At 37.8% G+C, this 20,989-nt stretch overlaps 1 long non-coding RNA gene and 2 pseudogenes across 1 annotated transcript; 1 reads left to right on the plus strand and 2 right to left on the minus strand.

Annotated features, from left to right (window-relative positions):
• Window positions 1–7,808: 7,808 nt before the first annotated feature.
• LOC147822063 (protein phosphatase inhibitor 2 pseudogene) lies at window positions 7,809–9,157 on the minus strand (annotated as a pseudogene).
• Window positions 9,158–9,298: 141 nt separating this feature from the next.
• LOC147822064 (uncharacterized) lies at window positions 9,299–10,091 on the plus strand. The gene is made up of 2 exons (XR_015446087.1): window positions 9,299–9,658; window positions 9,816–10,091. It is a non-coding gene; the product is annotated as an uncharacterized LOC147822064 (long non-coding RNA).
• Window positions 10,092–14,004: 3,913 nt separating this feature from the next.
• LOC101705694 (olfactory receptor 4P4-like) lies at window positions 14,005–14,961 on the minus strand (annotated as a pseudogene).
• Window positions 14,962–20,989: the final 6,028 nt, after the last annotated feature.

The raw sequence follows: 20,989 nt of genomic DNA on the forward strand, positions 1-20,989 counted from the left end.
TTATGTCATCTGCACTCTCTCCTGTTTCTTCATTGAGCCCAATCAGTCTTATGTTATTCTTCTTTGCATTATCTAGCAGTTGCTGGATTGATTTCTCATGTTCCCTTCTAATTTTGAAGCAATTTTTCTTTTCCTGGTCACTAATTGCAATCTTATCTTCTACATCTGAAATTCTGTCCTCTCATTGGCTCATTCTGCTCTGTAGACTTCCAGTGGAGTTTTTCATGTCCTGGAAATCTATTTGCATCTGTTTTATGGATTCCATTTGTTTCTTAGCTTAGGATTCCATCATGTTGCTGATCTCCTCTCTAGATTTATTAATCATGTCTTGCACTAGGAGCACAATTTCTCCTGTTATCTGAGAAATTATTTCTGATTTCATTTTTTCCAGATCCCCTTTTGTTGCCAGTTCAGTGGGTCCAGGTGGTTGAGTATCAGAGTGTTCCATTTCATTTCCCTTTGGGGTTGCTGTAGGTAATCTGGAAGTCTGGTTTTGAGACTTCTTTATGTGTTTTCTCATTTCGACTGGGGTGGGGGGCTGTCAGTGCCTGCACAGATTACCTCCTCTGAGATGGGGGAGGTGGGACAGATGCTGGGAGCAGGGTAGGGATGGTGACCCAAAAGCCCTTTCCTGTGGGTTGGGAGCAGCAGGAGGGATGGTGGCCAGGAAGCTCCTTCCTCTGGACTAGGAGCAGTGGAATGGCAGCTCAGAAGCCCCTACCTCTGGGCCAGGAGTGGTGGGAGGGAAGGTGGCCCAGAAGCCCCTTCCCCTGGGCCAGGAGCAGCAGGACAGAAGGTGGCCCAAAAGCCCTTTCCTCTGGGCTTGGAGCAGCGGGAGGGATGGTGACTGGGAAGCCCCTTCCTCTGGATCAGGAGCAGTGGGACAGCGGCTCAGAAGCCCCTACCTGTCGGCCGGGAGCAGCAGGACTCACTACCATGGTCAGGTGGTCTGGGGTCCTCTGCATCTTTGTAGTGTGGTACCAGGTTGCTGCCTGTCTTCAGCAGGGTGATTCAGCATCTTCCACGTGACTCGGGACCTTGGTAGGGCATGCACAGACCTGCCTGTCTGCAGCGGGCTAATTCGGCATGTTCTGTGCCACTCGGGACCTCGGTAGTGCGTGGGCAGACCTGCCTGTCTGCAGCGGGGTGACTCAGCGTCTTCGGCATGATTCGGGACCTCGGTAGGGCATGCCACATCGTTTTACTTTTTGAAATGCTGTATATACTGCATTATTTGCTATTATCTTTTCAAATATAGTTTAATTAAATGCCTAAAATTAATTGTTTTAATGAATTGTATGCTTCTGTAATGCATCTCATCTACTTATTTCATTTTACTTGAAACTCTCAAATTTGCTCTGAGAAAAAATTGTAGCAAAAAATTCCATTTTCCTGCAGAATTATGCATTGAAAATCTGAAAGTAATTTTCCAAGAAGAATTTTGTGTTGCACAAATACATGTCAGGTGAAAGATAAAATTATTGATTGAAGTAGGTTTTTAGTTGCCCAGAGTATATATTTTTAACTTTTAGTGGTGAATGATTTTGATCCTACAGATATTTTGAGGATATTTCTGGCAAACTGAGGTGTCCTGTCCAGTAGGGCCATTGGCTGAGTGTCAAAGGGCTCCCTCCTGTGTGCCAGAGGTTAGTTCAGCTGCCAATGCAACAGTCAAGAGAAGGAGCAGAAGGGTAAAGTAAAGAAAAGAAGCTGTCAACTTTACAAGGAAGCAATATAAATACACATAGATCATAGAAATAATATTCATGTATTTAAATGTAAAAGTATATATTTGTGTACACATTTGGATATATTTGTATGTATGCTATGCTTTTATGTAAGTTTATATTTAAACATGTGCTCAAAAAGACAAAAAGTTTCAATAAAACATTCATTTTCCTCTTTAATGATTACCACATTTTTATAAAGTGGACTCAGTATAAATGGTTAGTTTTGAAAAAAGAAGACAAGCTTTGTAGAAAATCTTTCTTGTCCAACTTTCAGGAGATGGACCCAGCACCTGACATTGGGATAGTAAGGCTGAGCCTGTTGACACACACACTCACACACACATGCACACACACATGAGCCAGCTGTCTTCTTTCCTCCAGGAGCAGAAGAGGGGGCTGGATGGCACTGCTGTGTTGAATGAGAGACAGAGGTTGCTGGGAAGGGCTGTGTGACTGCAGTGTGCTCTGCCCAGGGCTGCTGTACACACAGAGCGGAGTTGCTCACCCAGGGAGTGTGGCCTCCTCCCTGGGGCCTGTATTGCAGTCCTGCAACTCAGTAACTGTAAAGTACTAATGCACATAAGATGGCAAAAAGCTTCCTGACATTTAAAAGGACTGAAAAGATTTAACTGTGATAAGTGTTGTAAGGAAACAGTTACATTTACTAAAGGTTCTCTGACTTAAAGATTCCACATATTTGGTAATTATTTCATTGACATATTAATCAATCGCAGTGGATTTAAACTAAATCTCTGGGATAAACCTAGTCTCCCTTCCCTTCCCATCTCTCTGGAGTAGACAGCCTAAGGTGCAAGTGGACTCATTCCTCACCCCACACACCCCATCGCTCCAGGCTGCAGGAGCGGCCACACCATCACCTCTGGAGTCCTGTCAGGGCCAGACTGGCCGTGCATCATTCCCCTTGCTGCACCTGTCACTCCCTTTTGTCCCCCTAATGCCACTATCTTAGCAGCTCCCTGAGTGCCCCACTTCACGTGACTCTCCTGGCAGGGAAGTGATGCAGGTGCGAGGTGGGCTGCAGCAGCCAAGAGCACCTGTGTGGAGCACTCCTGTGAGGGCACAGAGGGTGGGGGTTCAGGGCCCGGTCCTGCACAGGAGCCCTGGATACTGAGACCACGAGGGCTGCAAGGTCCACGTAGCCCAGACGGCCCTCTGCAGGCAGCGGAGAGGGATGAGCCACTGCTGCCCAGAAAGCATCGTCCAGTCAGGAAAGAGGTCAGGAGGCAGGACTGAGACCTGCAGGCCCCAGGTGTCAGAGTGTAGCTGTGGGGTGCGGTGGGGGGGACCCAGTCAGCAGAGAAATACTAAACATGGGGAAATTACCTAAATACGAACACCTCACAATACGTGGTGAAGAAAGTGGGGGAATTTATGGGATTTTTTTTGCCAAATAAGTGAATATGAAAAGATACACTGTGCATATACTCAAAATTGTGTTCCAGAAGAAGAAACTACTCTCAGGACTGAAATTAATTTGTAGAAAAACTAAAGGCAGGCGGTGAATTCCATCACCTTTAAGTACAGGGTGTGACCCACTGAGTGTTCATGTTGTCACCAGACACAGCAGCAGCAGCTGGAAGGGTCCAACTCCAGGCCCCAGAGGGAGGCGGCCTCCTGCCTGCTGCAGCCCACTGCTAGGCCTCCTTGACCCACAGGGCACACACCTCCAATCTTACTTGCCAAGGAGCATTCCAGTGAGTTCTCTCAGGACCGGCCTGACCAGCGTGCATTTTAGGATTGACACTTCGTCGACTTCAAGCATTTTTCTCACATGATATAAAGTAAAGAGCAAAGAAATTAAAAAGTAATTAAAAAGCAGGAAAAGAACATCAGGAAGCGCATGAGACCGGGAGTCCAAGGCTCATAGAAAGCTGAAGAAACTCTGTCTTCAGAACCAGTACAGGCACAGCCCCGCTGAGTCTGGCCTTCATTCTGGATCTGCATTTCTGTTTCACTTATGTTAAAAATAATGCCCAAGCCCACCTACATTTCAGGCTTCATGAAGCTTAGGTTTGTCCATTGATGTACTAGAAACATCCTCATTGGGGTTTCTTACCAAAACTTAGATTCTTTAATTCCTCAAAACTGGAGTGTTTTTTAAAAAATTTTGCACATTTTCACAAAGTATTTTCCAGAGTGGTAAGAAAATATTCCAAGTCAAAGAATAGTAAGCATTATTTGAGACACAATGAAGCTGAAATAATGTAATCTTTGAACAGGGTGTGTATCCCAGCAAAGCCCAGGGAAGCATAAATCCCAGTGTGGAACTTTCCCTCCTACACTGTTGTACATTTTTTCTCTCCTCCTGGAGCAAAGAGATGGCCTTGTGTTATATTCTAGAAAAAGTAGAGAAATTGGTTAGATTTGGCTTCACTTTAATTTCCTTGGATTAAATAAACTCAAGATTGAGAGCCACTCTTTGATGCCCTGTGAGCTTGGTAGCAAATAAGTGTTAATGGTTCCACCATTTCTTGTCTCTGGACCTTCAGAAATCTGAGTGTTCTGGTCCTGTGATCATGCTCATTTGTGAAGGATTTTTTAAGGATGAAATATTGTAATACTACATCAAACTGACTCCCAGACTTTGTCAGTGTTTTGAAATGTGATATTTCCATGGTTTTCAAGTATCGCTGTGTTGATACATCTCATATTGGTTATATAACGCAATCTCTATGGACACCACAATGAGTAGTAGAGGAAGAAATATTGCTATCAATTGTCCATTTTGATTAATTCTCATTAAAAAATATTTTTAAACATTCTTCCTGAACTTTTATCTCCTTCTTTGGAGTCCAGAACCAGTCCTTACAAGACATTGTCTACCTTGTTTACACGGTCTTTAATTGTGCCCCAGAACTCAAATTTTCCCAGAAAGATCCTAATGTGCCTGAGACAAGACACCTAACAGTTTCAACCTTCATTAGGCAGTAAGCACATTTCAAATCAGACATTAAGTCTTCACTCGGTGAGGAAAATGATCACATGCTTGTTTAAATTCTAACTTCCATGGAATTTTTAGTGCTAAGTTATTGAAGGTTTACTGTCTGAGGAGAAAATTCAGCAACTTTACAAATTCATAGTGCAATAATATTCCCTAAAATGTATTTCAAATTTCAACAGTTTTCAATTTCTTAAAACTCACAGTAAATAGCTTTATTTCATCAAAACTATAGTAAATTCATAGCTTGGATTCCTGGGATATATTACTTTGTATTCATGTCTTCTTCGGATAGATGATCAAATATATTATAATTTTATTCCAAAGTTAATCAAAAAACACATTTCTATGACTTTGTAATTACTGAATTCCTATCATGGTGCAGGGAATTCTTCTAAGAATTACAGATATTTTAAAATATAATTAATTTCTGGAGGAAAACTTAAGAAGAATTAGATGTTCCCATTTGAAAGTGCCTCTAAAAATCCCAACTGAGGCACATACAGGCTGCTTCAAAGATTTATGTATTATTGTGGGATTTTGGAAGACGGGAGTGACCAAAGAGGGCACAAGAGGATGTCTATTTTAGATGAACACTGCCTCAAGAAACTCTCATCTAAATCTTGAGCCCAGAACAAAGGAAAGGCTCTAGATTTCTGCATTTGGTGGAAGGGGGGTGGACTTTCCATTGGAGTGAACCTGGGGAAAATGAGATTATAGAAGACAAAGGAGTTAATAGCTTGGACTTGAAAGAAGACAGAGCCTTGTGAATTGTGTGAGAACAGAGTGTCATGATCTTTGTTTATAGGTCATAGTTTCCAATTTCAATCTGTACCAGAACAAGGAGCTATAGCTATAGGGGAGGGGGGTGACCCAAGGTGAAAGTAGTGCGCAAGGCTGCAAAACACTTGTTTTTCTTGAAGTTCCACTTTATTATGAATTGTGCTGCTATAGACATGGTATGCATGGATCACTGTAATGTGACATATTCAACTCTTTCAGGAGGATACCTAGAAAGAGAATAATTAGATTAAACTGAATTTCTATATTTAGTTTTTGAGCAATCTTCACACTGATTTCCAAAATGGTTGTACTAATTTACATTCATACCAGCAATGTGAAAGGATTCCTTTTTCTCCACAGCCTCACCAGCATATGTTGTTATTTCATTTCTTGATCATGGTCATTCTTTTGGGAGTCATAATTCAGATGTACAAGCTTTAGTATTGGATGCTGTCTCTTATATAAGAAACCACAAAATAAGGATTAAAGTAAAGACAGATAATAGGAAACTGAGAGATGGAGTCTTTGCAAAAGAAATTGACCAAGAGATGGAGGTGTGGTAGGAGAGAGCAAAGGATGAACAACGAATGAGAATATGTTATGTACATGCACCAGCTGCCCTTGAGGAATGTAGTCATCAAATACTGCATATGTGTGCTAATAAAAATAAAAATTGAAAATCGTGAAATTGTGATTAAAATTAGCATTTAAAGGTATGCATTTTGCTTGAGTTCCTAAGAGTAAATATTATTACTGCTATGGTTTTGGTCTAGATGTCACCCAAAGCCTCATGAGGTCAGAGGTGGCATTTTCAGAGATGGGTGAATCTAGAGTGCATGATGCTGGGGTTAAGGGCATGGATTACTAAACTAGTGCACTCATTGGTTTGGCACTGTCCTAATTCTGGTTGTCTAATAAAACAAAAGGGGTGGAAAGATGCTGTTAAGGCTCTTTTATTGATTTTGCTGTTTTCCACTGCCATGAACTGCTGCCCCTCTGCCATGTGCCACCCTGACTTGGAGCCAGTAGATTATGGACTGAATCCTCTATAAACTCTGAACTAAATAAACCTTTTCTCTTTTAACATTGGGTGTAGGGTATTTTGTCTCAGCAAGAAAAGTAACTAAGACAATTACTTTCCTTGAATGCCCTGTTCTAAAACACAAAGAGCATTGAGAATTTAAAAAATAAAGGGAAACCTAGAAGCTGCTTCCAAAGAAATAAAAATTTTAAAACTGAAATAATAGAAAAACATTCGCAAATCTGGGAAAGAATTTAATATTTAATCCAGGAGGTGGATAGAACTTCAAATAGCCAGAATCAGAAAACAGTCTTTTCTAGCATCATCAAAATTTGAGAAATTCAGCACAAATTGAACCCTAAAAGCTGGAAGAGAAAAACCAAAAAGTTACCTACAAAACCAAGACTATCAGAATAATGGTTTTCTCAGCACAAACTTTGAAGACTAGGAGAGCTTGGAATATAGTTTTATCAGCCTTAAAATAGAGTTTTTTTAATTATCCCACTTTTTATTGATTTCAACATACTGATATTTCCATAAATTTGCAAGTGGAAGATCAATAAAAGCCTTTTCATATATCATAAATATACAGAAATTATTTTAAAAGTCTGTTCACATAATGGATTCTTGGTACTAACAAAAAAATTGATGCAAATAATTGACTAGAAATGAAATCACTAAACCAAGATACACAGGACACTTCATTTCAGGGAAAAAATAATCCAAATAATCCTGTGTTAGAAGAATAAAGGACATTTGTCATAATATATATTATCATACTCCCTTACACAGGGACTATTAAAAAATTTTAAATTAAAAAATGTTCAGGCTTAATTCTGTCTATACATTCAGGAGCAATCATATCACTGGTTACATACAATTCTCTCATCATGCAAAAAGTCCTTATCTGTTTCCTAAGGTCTAATTAAGTCAAATGAGCTAATAATAGCAATTTAATTATCAAGAAGTAAACCAGAGAAGTACAAAAATTGAGTAGCTGAATTATATATCCTGTTTATAATATTGCAGCTACTCAACTACTTTCTTCACATAGTAGAACTATTAGGCATTAATAGGCAATGAGAATTTCATTATTGCAGCAAATGACGGAGTATGTTAGAGAAAGGAGAGTTCCTAACATTGTGACAATCTTTGTGATCCTTGTATGTGTAGAAAGGAGTGGAAATAAAGATAGGTACATAAGGGGAAGCTGAGATAGCTACATTAGAATTGAATTTATTGAAGAAAGTGATGTGAAGTCTGCCCAGTGTAGCAAAGCAAGCAGAGCAGACACTAGTGCAAGTTTAACCTGGCAATTTATTTAAGTTTTGATGAGAAAAATTTCAGTCTCTTCCTTGTAAGCACAAAGAAATTCAATGGGAATTTTGAAGGTAGTAACCAGAAAATATAACAGTAACTCTTGGAATCCTTTTCAGTCAAACAGACAAATCAAACTGAAGACAACTGTTAAAAATACCTTTAAAGCCTATTTATCAACCTATATGTCCTGTTGTTCCAATTGGCTTTTGATAAAATACAAAAAGCCCAACAAACTTTTTGTAAGAGGTACCACATCTACAAGTGATGAAAATAAATTAGTTTCCCTCCCCCTAAAAGACATTAACTTCTAATGCATAAAAAGCTATATAATACTTATACAAATTAACTAGTGTTCTTACGAAAGTAAAGCAGTTTTGGACTGATGACATTATACTGTATTTGTGGTGAAGTATGAGGCGTAAGAATGTGTGCATTCATTAGGCATTTTCAGTCTAATCAGTCTCTAAGGTTATCATTTAATTCTTGGCAATATATAATAAACGTGTGTATTTGGGTACTTAAGTCATGAATTGTGGAGAAAATAAGCAGTGCATTATAGTAACAGGATTTGTATTTGACAACTGCAGTGCAGAACAAAGCTCTTCTATGAACTTTGGGATTTGTTTTGCCATTGATCACCTGTAGTAGATCCTTGCTTCGATTCTTCAATATTCGTGCTTTCTCCATCTTCAGTCTCTGACATTTCTTCATCTTCCTCATTATCATTTAGGTCTTTTGAAATGAACTCTCCAGCTAACTTAATATTCAGTCCTTCATTGTGCTGAAGCTTCCTTTTCCTTCCAAATTGTCACTTTTTTTCTCGCCCTTCTGGTGAGAGATCATTATCCTCCTCTCCACTGCTTTCTTGTTCCCAAATCCGATACTTTGGCTCTGAGCCTTCAGCAGCAGCTAATTTCTTAGCTTAGACATCTGGAGTTAGGGCTTCAGTGGGTTCTGAATCACTACCTGCATCTTCATCATCACCTATCATACTATGGAAAGGAGTGCTTGGTTCATCTATGTTCATTAAACTATAGTCTTTGTCGGCTGGATGATAGGTTGCGAGGATGTTCATTTGATCCCACTTCTGGGACTTTTTACTCAGCTCCTGCTGGACGCTCTGGCCCGCCACTGGCTATTCGGCCGAGGCCACCGCCACGGAAGTCACAGCGGTCTTGTTCTTCAAGATCCCCTTGATGGGCCGGTGCGATGCCATCCAGGCCACCATTGCCAGTGGTGCCAGCTGTTGGCTCAGGGTCGCTGCTAGCGAAGAGTCCAGGAAGAGAAAGGTCAGGCGCTCGCAGCGACCAGCCAGGTGGCCTCAGAGCCAGCTCTGGGCCAAAGCTTCGGAACTCATTGTCGCGGGAACAACTCTCCGCGTCACTGTCACAACACAGTGACCGTGATGTCACTGTAGACGCTGCGCACGACGAAAGCCTCCTCCCCGCATGCACAAGACCCATGCCCAGAGAGATGCCAGCAGCCTAGTACCTCAGTGCTCAAAAGATGCTGATGCCTAAACCAAGCGGCCCCCGCCTCCTCGCCCTATCTAGGGTGGGGCAGGGCGGGGCGAGAATTTAAAATAGTTTTAATCCAGAGTTCTATATCTGGTGGTGTTATTTGTCAAATGTGGTAGGAAAGTGAAGACTTTACAAGAAACAAATTTTAAAGAAATTAGTGATCACTAAAGCAGCACTGCAGAAAATAATTCAGAAAATCCAAGAGAGACAAAGGCGGCTCTACCAGCATCGCAGTACTGATTAGCTAATGGAAGCAGTTTAATCTTGATTATTTCACCTTATTTTTGCTAAATTAAGTTCTGTATTACTCAAGTATTTTGTCTTGGTGAGGAAATTTTAATTTGAGAGTATCATATATTTCAGTAGTTAGTATTTAACAATGACTATCCCATCCCAACTTCTACGTGAAGTCTAAAGTATGACAGTGCCCTGAAGAGGAAAGAAGGAAAACATTGGCAATAACTGTGTTGTTGTTCTTGCAGAAAGTTTCCTTTGAAGCTTTGCATGCTACTTGCCCGAGGCACATCATTTGCACTGATATGGAACCTTCAGTTTTTCACAGGAAGCAAGAGGACAACTTTAAATATTGCCTGCACATGTGATCTATCACCTTCTAAATCATAGGATTTACCACTTTGTTAAATTCACATCTCAACACAGAAGATGCAGTTTCTTTCTAAACGTGTAATGCTCTTTCCTTCTAAACAAAAATGCATGGCAAGGACAGTTCACAAATAAAGGAATCAGAATTTCTCACATTCTTCCTGCTGGGGTTTTATGATTGGCAATTCCATCAGAGGGATTTATTTTCAAATTACCCTTTTACATTCGTGGGATCTGGGATTTCTATATATTTCTATATATTAGTAGATAAACCCAAGTCACAGCATTACAAGACATGAATGCAGGTTCCCATGGTGCCGGGCAACTGAAAACAGTAAGAACCAACTGCAGCAGGGCACAAGGTGAAGTCCTAGTTGGAATCAGTCTGTGAAGTGTTTGGCAACGTGAATACAGCTTTCTTTCACTGTTATTGCTATTGTCATTGGTTTTATCACCTACACATATACCAGGACTCAATATAAGAATAAAATAAAAATATATTACACAGAAACAAACAACCTGATGAATATAATGGATGATTGGTTCTCTCAAATTTAATCGAGAGGAAAAAATGAATAACTGAATGCTATAATAATTTTATTTATTTTGGGCCATTTTTTACAAGATCTGAAATCAAGAGATTCATTTTAATTATCCCGTCTATTGAAGTTTAGAAAAGTAACACCATAATCATATTACTTTGCTCATTAGTATATTTTTAAAATCATCCCTTTGCAAGGACATTCATTTGAATTTTACTTTTGTTTATCAATGATTCTGTCTTATCACAGAATCACAGTTTTTGAAGTATTTTAAAGCAGATCAGCATCCTCAGTAACTTTCATGTCCTTGAAAATAGAGCATCTCTGGATGCCCACAGTGCTCTGCAGGTCTGGTTGGTTAATGAGAGTGGGATGGACCCCAGGCTGGCAGGGGGGCAGAGCCAGAGACAGTCACAGGAGGCACTGATAGAGTGAGGTGTCCTCAGCTAGCACTGGGGCATCCTGCTCAGCCATGGTGCATCTGGACCACACTTCTGTGGGTCCATCTGCTGGGGTCTTCATTCTTACTCTATGTAAGTAGGTCAGAGTGAGTGATTTCCTTATAAATCTTGAACTGCAGAGAAGCACAGTTACACCCCCACTTCACACATTTTGTAAAGGAAGTCCTTTCTGCTACCAATTTCACTCTCTGAAGAGTTAAATATGTGCCTGCGGATGCTTCCATCATTCTTAAAATCTCTTGTCAAATCTTTTTTTTTTTTTTTTTGCTTAAATTCTTTTATTGGTTCATTTCAGGTATACAGTATGTTTACATTTATTTTTGGGTGCTTGTACATGTACATGATATATCTTGGTTCTTATTTTTTCCCCATTAGCTGTGTGCCCTTCACCCCCTCCACCCAATACCAAATAGTTTCTCTAGTGTGAGAAACTGAAAGTGTAAATAAAGATTAAACTGATTAAAATGAATAATTGATACTTTGAAATAGGAAGAAAAGGTCCAAGGGGTAGGGAAAGTGGGAGGGGAAGGGGAAATGAAAGAAGGGAAAGGAAAAATTATGAGAAAACAAAAAGGTAGAAACAAAGTCTATGTAAATCTCCTGTCAGTTCTGTCAAATCCTTTGCCTGGGACTATGTTATTTTTTAGAAAGCATATTGATAGTTCAGATCAATGTCTTGGGTACAAAACTTATAGTTTTAATGTCAAATTTTTGCAATGAGTTTGGAAGACTATTGAAAGAATATTGAAATTACAGGCAGTGCTTGAAATGTGGTGATTACTGAAAAAGCCTTTATGGAAAAAAAAAAGGGTCCTTTCTGTGCCTGCTCACAGCACTACAAAAAGACATGACTAGTATTTCATTACTTATTTTTTGTTTAGTTGATCTATCTGTGACAGTGGGATTTTGAGGTCCCCCACTACAACTGTATTAGTGCATATATGACTTTTCATGTCCATTAGTATTTGTTTTATATAGTTGGGCTCACTAGTGTTTGGTGCATAGATATTTATGATTGTCATCTCTTCCTCTTGGATTGTTCCCTTTACAAGGATGTAGTGTCCTTCTTTGTCTCTCTTAATCAGTGTTGGTTTGAAATCTACTTGATCTGCAAAGAGGATAGCTACTCCTCTTTTTTGGGGGGTTCCTGTTGCATGGAGTATTGTTTTATATCCTTTAATTTTCAGTCTATGAGCTTCCTTTTGAATTAAGTTTGTTTCTTGTATGCAGCATATTGTTGGATTTTGCTTCTTGACCCATTCTGTCAATTTCTTTTGATTGGTGAATTGAGACCATTTACCTTGATGGTTATAACTGAAACATATTAACATATCACTGCCATGACTTTTTTTGGGGGGGGTTCTCCCCCTTTACATTTAATTTCTTGCCATGCCAGATGGGTTCATTCTGCTTTTCTTCCTGGGGCTGTGATCCTCAATTTCTGTTACTAGGATATTGTGTAAAATTCTTTGGAGTGCTGGTTTGGTATTCATGAAGTTTGTAAGGTGCTCTTTGTCCTGAAAGTGTCTTATTTCTCCACAAGTTTTTTAAATATAGTTTTGCAGGGTACATCAATCTGGGTTGGAGGATGTTTTCTTTTAGGGCTTGGAATATATCACTCCAAGCTCTTCTTGCCTTGATGGTTTGTGTTGAGAAGTCTGCTGTGAATCTGATGGGCTTTCCTTTGTATGCGATTTGTTTCTTTTTCTCTAACTGCTTGTAAAACTTTTTCATTGAGTTTCTGGAATCTTAACAATTACATGCCTATGTGTAGTTTTTTTTTGATCAAGGCTATTTGGAGTCCTATATGCCTCACTTATCTGTATGTCAAGTTCTTTTCCCTTGCTTAGGAAGTTTTCTCCCATTACTTCTGAGAAGAGTTTTTTTTTTTTTTTATGTCATCTGCACTCTCTCCTGTTTCTTCATTGAGCCCAATCAGTCTTATGTTATTCTTTGCATCATTTAGCAGCTGTTGGATTGATTTCTCATGTTCCCTTATAATTTTGAAGCAGTTTTTCTTTTCCCGGTCACTAACTGCAATCTTATCTTCTATATCTGAAATTCTCTCCTCACATTGGCTCATTCTGCTGTGTAGACATTCAATGGAGTTTTTCATCTCCTGGAAATCTATTTGCATCTGTTTTATGGACTCCATTTATTTCCTATGTTGGGATTCCATCATGTTGCTGAGCTCCTCTCTAGATTTATTAATCATGTCTTGCACTAGGAGCACAATTTCTCCTGTTATCTGAGAAATTATTTCTGATTTCATTTTTTCCAGATCCCCTTTTGTTGCCAGTTCAGTGGGTCCAGGTGGTTGAGTATCAGAGTTTTCCATATCATTTCCATTTGGGGTTGCTATAGGTGATCTGGAAGTCTGGTTTTGAGACTTATGTGTTTTCTCATTTCGACTGTGGGGGCAGGGGGGTGCTGTTTGCATCTGCATGGCTCATCCCCTCTGAACTGGGAGAGGTGGGCCAGGGGCTGGGAGTGGCAGTAGGAATGGTTTCCTGAAAGCCCCTTTCTCTGGGCCAGGAGTGGCAGGATGTTTGGCATCCCAGAAGCCCCTTCCTCTGGACCAGGAACAGTTGGACGGCATCTCAGAAGCCACTACCTCTGGGCTGGGAGTGGTGGGATGGAGGGCAGCCCAAAAGCCCTTTCCTCTGGGCTGGGAGTGGAGGGAGGGATGGTGGCAGGTAGCCCCTTCCTCTGGACCAGGAGCTGTGGGACCGTGGCTCAGAAGCCCCTACCTCTGGGCAGGAACTCTTTAAATGCTGAGAACTTGATTAGCTCCAGTACAGTGTTCTGGTGGTCCGGTTTCCTCTGTGTCTCTATAGTGTGTAACCAGGTGGCTGTACAGAGAAGAGGCCAAAGGAGCTGGGGGGGTGGTGTTGTCCAGTGGATTGTTGGTGTTTTCAGGGCTACTGGTGACCTTGGAACCCAGTCCGCAGACCTTCCTGTCTGCACCGTGCTGATTCAGTGTTTTCCATGCAACTCCTATAACCTTGTTTTCATATCATTCCATTTCAATTCTTAGACCGAGCATTGAGCCATAAAATAAAATTCTAAATTGGCTTACATACTACTTCCTTCCTTCCCAAACTATTTTGGTAAAACCACATTTTCTTGATGGTATCCTTCATTTCCAGGTTTCTTAATGTGTTAATCAGAGGGTTGAACATGGGAGCAATGATGGTATAGAAAAGAGCAAAGACTTTGTCTGCAGGAAACGTTATGTTGGATCTAATGTAAATGGAGAGCACTGGCACAAAGAACAGCACTACCACTTTGATGTAACAGCCACACTTTGAGAGCACCTTGGAACGGATCTCAGCAGGGTACACCTTAATGGAGCACAGTATCAGAACCTAAGACACCATAAAAATCATGAATGTCATCAGTACAATCAGACCCCAATTAACAACAACCGAGAGAACAACTTTGTGTGTGTCCATGCAGGCCAATTTCAGCAAAGTGTACACACATCACAGAAGTAGTGGTCTATCTCATTGGGCCCACAGAACAGTAAGAAGATGCTGTGGAGGAACTTAATGGTGAGTGCAGAAATCCCCCAGAACAACAGGCTATGATGATCCAGTTATACCGCTGCCTGCTCATGATTACACTGTAATGCAGCAGCCTGCAGATAGCCACGTAGTGGTCATAGGCCATCCCCGTGAGGATGAAGATCTCAGTGCCTCAAAGGAAGTGAATGAGGAAGAGCTGCAGCATGCAATTACTGTAGGAAATAATATTACTTTCTTTCAATAAGTGAGTCATTAGCTTGGGTGTCACCGTGGATGTATAGCAAAGGTCAGAGAGTGACAGATAATTGAGGAAGAAATACATGGGTTGGTCAATTAGCTGTGTGCATGTGATAGAAATTATTATGAGCATATTTTGCATCCAGAGAACAATGTAACAAAACAAAAATAGTACAAAGCAGAGGGCTTCAATCTCCTTATTTTGAGAAAGTCCCAGGAGAATAAACACAGTGGCATTATTTTTATTTCCCATGGCCTGGTGCAGCAAAAATACATTAACAACCACCTGAAAAGACAGAAGCTTAAGTTAAAGCCATGAATTTTATGAAGAATGTTGATAATGGAACTTACATTATGTAACTAACTTTAATGGACAAGACTCCAAAATTTCAGAAAAAGAAAATCATAGATTTAATAAAAAACATTTTTTGATGTTCTTTTCTAGTTAGTCTGATGATGGCTTCATAAACCATCTTTTCAGGACATTTTGTCCAAAGTTGACATTAATAATAATGAATACACTCAATCAAAGAATTAAAAAATTGCTCAATAATTATTATTCATTTGCAAATTTTTCTCCATGTACAACTTATAAAGAACATATTTTTGGATCCTACAAACTCAAATGTTGTTAAAGACCCAACTATAAGCATAAATCATAGTTATCATACACATTTTTTTAATAAATGTAAAGTATATCAGTGGTGTATAATTTAGTTGGTGGAACATAATGTCAAAATCATTTTAGAGTGAGTTAGAACACAAAGATAATATAATTGTAAATGTATAATATATATATATATAAATTTGTGTTTATATGAAGAAAGTAAAAAGACAAATACTCTCAGTAAAAGATCCAAGCAATTGATTTAAGTTTGTTTCTTTCCCTTGCATGCACTTTTGATAGTAAAATGCTAATATTTTAGAAATATTTGTATTTCTGTATTCAATTAAACTGCAATTGTATACTTACATGAAACATACAATAATGTAGTGATTAAAAATAAATGCTATGAATGAAATCCAATTCAGTTTTACTGGATTGTTTCACTTGTGACTCATTATATGATATTTATCACATCTGTTTTCCTCAGTCTTTTTAATCAGTCTGCATTTCTGCTGAGCATCCAGGAGTAATAGTACTTTACAAATGTAAAACTGAATTGACTTTGTCAATAAGAAGAAATATGCAGATCCCTAAACTACCATTTAGAAAATCAGACCTTGAAATTAGAATTCTCTCAGTTGAAAGTTTGAATTCATCTGTAAAAGTTTGAGAAAGTCACCGTACTTATTTTATTCTTATTTATATTATTCTTTTAGTTTTACTAATCAAAATAATCCAACGTTAGATTTCCATCACTAAAGACATTCTAATATAGATTTGTAAATTACAAAATGGGATGATAAATTCAGTCAAATTTTCTAAGACTAGAAAAATATTGGTATAAACAAAACCTACACATTAGGATTGCTTCTTTCTGTCCTAAATATGACCCATTTATAAAGACCAATCTACAGTTTGTGTATTTGTGTAGAAAGCAATAAATCTCAAGTTCTCAGTCTCCAGTGATACTTTAAGTGCCACAAGAATAGTGGGTGAGGGAGGAAGAGGTCTTGATTTGTTTTCTAATCTAGCTCATCGTTCACACTAGGATTTTGTATTCACCTACTTTAGGTTTCAGTCTATAAAATAATGATTCTAGTCCTGAAGACTTATAAGACACTTTTCATATAATTTTTTTTTTGGTACCTGAGATCAAACTCAGGACCTTGTGCTTGGGAGGTAAGCAGTGGAACCACTGAGCTAAATCCCCAGCCCACTGTGTTTTACAATGTGAAGTTCTAGCCCACAATTTTGTTTTTTTGTTTTTTTTGGTAATGGGAATTGAACTTGGAAACTTGAGCTTGTGAGGCTGTCAACAGAACCACTGAGCTAAATACCCGGCCCCTTCATATAAAATTTTGCATCACATTATCTCACAAAATGAATATTTTTGTGAAATCTATCAACATACTGACGAAAAACTACTTGGGTATAATAGCTTCGGTCAGAGTTAAGTACTGACCTCAGTAAACTACTTAATTACACTTACTATCCAGAAGCTAATATTTTTTGTATCACCTTAGAATTCCAGCATTCCCACGTGCCTAAACTTTTTCTAAACTCTTTGTAGGTATAAACTTTTAAAATCATCACAGTAACTCTAACAAGTAAATATTAGTAAATCCATTTTACAAAAGATGACACTGACTCATAGAGATTTTAAATAATTTTCCACTACATACCTAGAAAATAGAATATTCAAGATGTGAAAGAACATAAACCTCACTTGGTAATGTACTTAAAGTTTTATCCACTCAGGACAGTTTTTGATTCATATGTAATAAAATATTGGATATTATTTTGTTATTTGAAAACCTCAATGACTGAAACATTTTAATTCCTAATCTATTCTGAAGTAAGCTATACATATTTAATTTTCAAAACCATAACTAAACACCTCATGAAGAGAGAGATTCTCTTACAGTCTACCTAGAAATGCTGAGGACCCAGGCACAAATATAATTCTGAATTCTAACCCCTCTCTCAAATCCTTGTGACTTGTATAATAATATTATTAGTAGTATTATTTTCAAGTCACTGAAATTTTTTCCTTTTTTTTTCTTTTCTTTTTTTTGGGGGGGGGGTGGTTTACCAAGGACCGAAGTCAGGACCTTGTGCTTACCAGGCAGGCGTGGTGCCACTGAGCTAAATCCTTGGCCCAAGTCACAGAAATGTTGATAACTACATTGTTAATGAGTACAACTTTTTCTACTTCTGCTGAGAGAATTAACTCCCTTTTAGATAAATAATATTCAGCACATCACAGGGGCTCAAAAATTATTTACATTGAATGCATTTGTTTTTATCGCTTCTCAAATACTAGGCTACTATTCCCTTAAAAATTGTTAAATATTTCTTGATAATTAAGAGAAGAAAACTTTAAAGATTTAAAATAAATGCAGAAATAAATTATTCAATAGTGGAAATCAGTGTCATAACAATTACTGCAACCAACAGGGATAAGCAGCAAAATAAATAGAGATAAAATAAACTCATACTCAAGTTTTAATATACTTCCTGTTTTTATTTAATGACACGGCTAGGGTCTTTGGTTCATCTTATTCGTTGTTTTTAATTTCTCTGATGACTCGGGATCAATCATCATGGTCCTGCTTCCTTCAAGGATCTCATTTGTTCTTGTGATTTGTGTTTCTTTACCGTTTGATTGTTTCTTAATGAATACCTTGCTGACTTTCTATTAAAAGGTCTAAACATTTTTTTTCTGATTTGAAGTTCGTTACCCAAATGAGCATCAAGCCCCTGTACACATCACTCTGAAACATCACAATGCGCTCACAATGGGCAACTCCTTGAATTTCCTGCCACTCTACTCTTAAAAGAAGTTAGTCTGTCAAATTCGAAGAGATGCCTGCATTAAAGTTACCTGGCAGTCATGCATTTTCTAAACAATGGAACCAAAAACAGCTATCACATGTGCAGAACGGGAATGGGAAGGAAGAAATAATTCATCATGAATCTTCTCAAGCCCAATCCTTGTGAAGACTTTCCTTTAACTTCCCTGATACTGTGTTCTCCTGACCTCACTGGAATTCTGATAGTCCTCCTACTGTTCAGATTACTGTGGTTCTGGATTTCCACTTCATTCTTCATAGACCTCTAGCAACTAAAAAGCAAAATAAAATGTTTTGTCTTTAGAGACAACTGACACCTGTCATGCAGCTAGCGTTCACACAAACAGTGAAAAGTAATATATTCAAACCAACATTCTGAAATCAATGGGATAATTTAAACATTCAAGTGAGGCAAACCACAACCTGTACTTGTATCACTCAAGTTATTTCTAGAGAGGGCTAACTCACAGGATTGCTAAATAATGTGGATGATCTAAAAGTGCATCATGCATAGGTCTGTGTTTATTCTGGAGCATGGACCATTCTTTCTATGCTGTTTGGATTTACCTTCAGAAAGGACCACTCACCACTCCTTTCCTCTGATTCGGAGACCTGCCACAGCCAGACTAGGATCCAGATTATAAATGGTATGAAGGTTGTAGTCACCAGTCCCCATTTAGGAATCTTAGTCACCATCCATCCTCTGGGCCCAGATTTAATTACCCTGAACTTTACACCAAGAAAAGTTTTGCAAAGAAAATAAATTTGTTGAAATTTTTTGAAGGTCATATTTTTTCTCTCATGCCAGCAAACTGAGAAGAGAAGGCTAGTTCTGGCTTGTAGACAATGGGTTTCATTTTCTTCAAAAAGTGTATTTCTTGCATTTTCTGTGAGAAATAGAATGGCTTTTAGTTATGTAAAATTCAGGGGGGAGGGGACTAATAAACCTTAATACTGCTTTTTATGTAATTTAAAAACTTCCATCCCAAGAATTTGTTAAAAGGAAAAAAAATTCAATGAAAAATGTATTGAGTTTTTGCTCAGACCTTTATGACTAGGGTCATGCAGTGATTAAGTTGCTGTCTGACATCCAGATCAAAGTTTAACGAGTGGTTCCTTCATTGATGTTCACATTCCTCTATTCTAGTGCTTTTAGATGTGGCCTTTCATGATAGATAAAAAATACATCTGTCAAATACATATGATTCCACTCTTAAAATTTTATATTGGCTCATAATTTATGATGTTTCAAATTTTTTTCAGAAGAAACATTTTTAGAATATTTGATCAAAAAAAGCATGTTGATAGTGTGTACTATAAAGTCAAACAAATATGAAGGTTTATTTTCTCTTTGAAATTCATAGAAGATGATAGGAAGAGGAGTAATATTTATAATTCTCAGCCTATTTCTCCCCAAACCTGTAGGCATTGTTACAGTATAACAATTCTTTTAATGCCAAGAAGGTATTAGAGAAATGATACAATCCAGTAAAATACCATTTTTATTAGTAACTTGTCAAAACTACAGTGTATACAATTCTCCTCCAATATAAATTGATATAATTTACATGCCTTGTCAACATTTTCTCCTCCTCCATACCTGTCATGTTTTCTTACTGTTGAAAGTATCTTTTAAGATTTTATTGCATTTTAAATTTTAAAATGTTTTTCAATCATGCTTTTGTTAATGTTGTTTTTTATCTGCCTTCTCTTTGTTTACATAGGAATACTGTTTATTTGATATAAAAGAACCCTTTTCACATACACTGGTTGCTTTGGAAAAATTTGTCTTGGAAATCTATTCTACACAGCATCTACAAATAATATATTTTCTCCGTGGACATATTAATATGATTTTTAATGTCTATATATTTCTGTGTTCTTGTTCTCATTTTTTCCAAACATAAAGCAAATAATAGTACATGCAAAAAATGTGCTCCAGGAAAATTTATGTTTTTAAAGCATTTTCCTTGGTACCACTTCTCCCACAAAAATTGTGACAATTAATTTCTCTTGTTTATACATCTGGCATAATTTTGGAATATCTCAGAGAGATGAGGGGCTGGTTCACCTGCATGGCATAGTACCACTTCTTTGCACATTTTAAACAAAATTATCTGCGTGAACATTGCCATTATCTAATTGATTTTAGAATGTCATAATTTTAGCTTAATATCTCATATAATAAATAAAATAAACCTCCTTAAGAAAATAAATTAGTTTTTAATTTTGCAAATGACCTGTTTGTATTATTTCTAAAGAATGCTAAAACAATTGCTTCGTCCCCTATGTAAATTTCAAAAACAAATACTTGTTAAAATTTTGCAACAGCATCAGAATTGATTATTCTACATAACAAAAGTATCATTCCTTAGCCTACAATATTTTTAGTGTAGATATCCTTCTCTACTCCTCAGTTTTACTAGTGAAATTTTCATTTTACTGGTAATTTTCCAGTTCCTGATCTTTGATATTTATAAATGAATGATTTGCATTTCATGATTTGAATAAGATGTGCCATATACTGATAACAATTACCCACAATAACGGTAAGCGTTATATGTCATTAACACAAGCTGAGAATAATAAGAAGAGGAATGGAGATGAGGAAAGCAGATTAGAGACAGAAGGAGGTGGGTAAGAAATGGATTTTAAAAGGAAACAAACTCTGTTAGGTACATGTACCTACTTCCCAAGATGAATGTAAATGTCATATACTGCAAACATGTACTAATAAAATTAAAATTTAAAAAACTAATAATATTCCTTGGTGCTGACAAATAAACATTTACTGCTGCATAAAATTATTTACCATAAGTATAACAAA

The sequence above is a fragment of the Heterocephalus glaber genome, unplaced genomic scaffold, assembly GCF_053883595.1.
Source record: "Heterocephalus glaber isolate CG9 unplaced genomic scaffold, H.glaber_assembly_v1.0 deba00001673, whole genome shotgun sequence".
Classification (NCBI taxonomy): Eukaryota; Metazoa; Chordata; class Mammalia; order Rodentia; family Bathyergidae; genus Heterocephalus; species Heterocephalus glaber.